A 1636-nucleotide genomic window follows, 5' to 3' on the forward strand; every position below is an offset into this window, starting at 1 on the left:
GCCGGCTCAGGCAATCCACTCACCTCAGCCTCCCAAAGGTGCGGGATTACAGGCTGAACCACCAAGCCCGGTTTATAGTTGCTATTTAAAGAAAGAAGTTTACATAGTTTTCCTTTGCAAGAGTTGTTAGAAATTTAGTTCAACTTCTTTTTTTTTCTTTGTTTTGAGTTAGGGTCTCATTCTGTTGCCCAGGCTGGAATGTAGAGGCACAGTCATGGCTCACTGTGGCCTTGACCTCCTGGGCTCAGACAATCTTCCTGCCTAAACCACCCAAGGAACTGGAACCACAGGCATGCACCACCATGCTTGGGTAACACACACACACACACACACACACACACACACACACACACACACACACACACACACACATATATATTATTTTTTTTGGTAGAGATAAGGTCTCGCTATATTGCCCAGTCTGGTCTTGAACTCCTGGGCTCAAGCAGTTTTCCCACCTTGGCCTCCCAAAGTGCTGGGATTACAGGCCACCACACCCGGCAATTTATTCATTTTAAAAATTTAAAGATTGTTTGGAGGTATTAACTGACTTTTCAGATATTTTATTTATATACACACATGTATATATAATGAGATAAGTATATGACAGAGAGAAATAATCTACTTATTTATTATTTATTTATTTATTTAGAATCAGAGTCTCACTCTGTCGCTCAGGCAGGAGTGCAGTGCATGCTCACGGCCACCGTAGCCTCAATCTGCTGGGTTTAAGCGATCCTTCTGCCTCAGCCTTCCAAGTAGCTGGAACTAGAGGTGCACGCCACTATGCCCGGCTAATTTTTTGATTTATTGTAGAGACAAGGTCGCACCAATTTGCCCAGACTGGTCTCGAACCCCTGGACTTAGGCAATCCTCTTACCTCGGCCTCCCAAAGTGCTGGGATTACAGGCTTGAGCCACAGCGCCTGGCAATAATCTACATATTTAAAATATGTAACCGTCAGGCCAGACACGGTGGCTCACGCCTATAATCCCACACTTTGGGAGGCCGAGCTGAGAGAATTGCCCGAGCCTGCAGGTTTGAGACCAGCCTGGGCAACTTGGTGAGACCTCATCTGTACAATAAATCCAAAAATTATCCGGGCGTGGTGGTGCGTGCCTGTAGTTTCAGCTACTTGGAAGGTCGAGGTGGAAGGATCACCTGAGCCCAGTGGGATGAGGTTGCAGTGGCCGTGAGTGTGCCACTGCATTCCAGGCTGGGCACAGAAAAGACTCACGGCCACTGCATTCCAGGCTCGGCACCGAGTAAGACTTGGACTCAAAAAAAAAAAAAAAAAAAAATACATATATATATATATATATATATATATAGTCTATATATTTTAATCATTTCCAACTGGAGGTTTGTGGTGAAGGGGAATAGGAAAAAGGGGCGCTCCCTTTTGACTGTGCCAAGTTGCCCAGGCCGGTCTTATCCAGACAGACTTCCACTTCTTTGTGGTTGCAATCTATCCTGTTCGATACTGACTCATAATGTCTTCTATTTTTGCACTATCTTCTTTTTTTTTTTTTTTTTTTTTTTTTTTTTTTTTTTGAGGTGGAGTCCCACTCTGGCCCCCAAACTGGAGTGGAGGGGCCGCTCCCGGCCACCGCAGCCTCGACCTGGTGGGCTCCGC

The 1636-nt window shown here is 45.6% G+C and overlaps 1 protein-coding gene across 1 annotated transcript in view; it reads left to right on the forward strand.

Moving 5' to 3' along the window:
• Window positions 1-1636, forward strand: part of PROS1 (protein S (alpha)) — a 100377-nt gene that overhangs the window by 3059 nt on the left and 95682 nt on the right. The gene's annotated exons all lie outside the window — the stretch shown is intronic.

Source organism: Carlito syrichta, unplaced genomic scaffold (assembly GCF_000164805.1).
Source record: "Carlito syrichta isolate Samal-C Ts95f unplaced genomic scaffold, Tarsius_syrichta-2.0.1 Scaffold305637, whole genome shotgun sequence".
Lineage (NCBI taxonomy): Eukaryota > Metazoa > Chordata > Mammalia > Primates > Tarsiidae > Carlito > Carlito syrichta.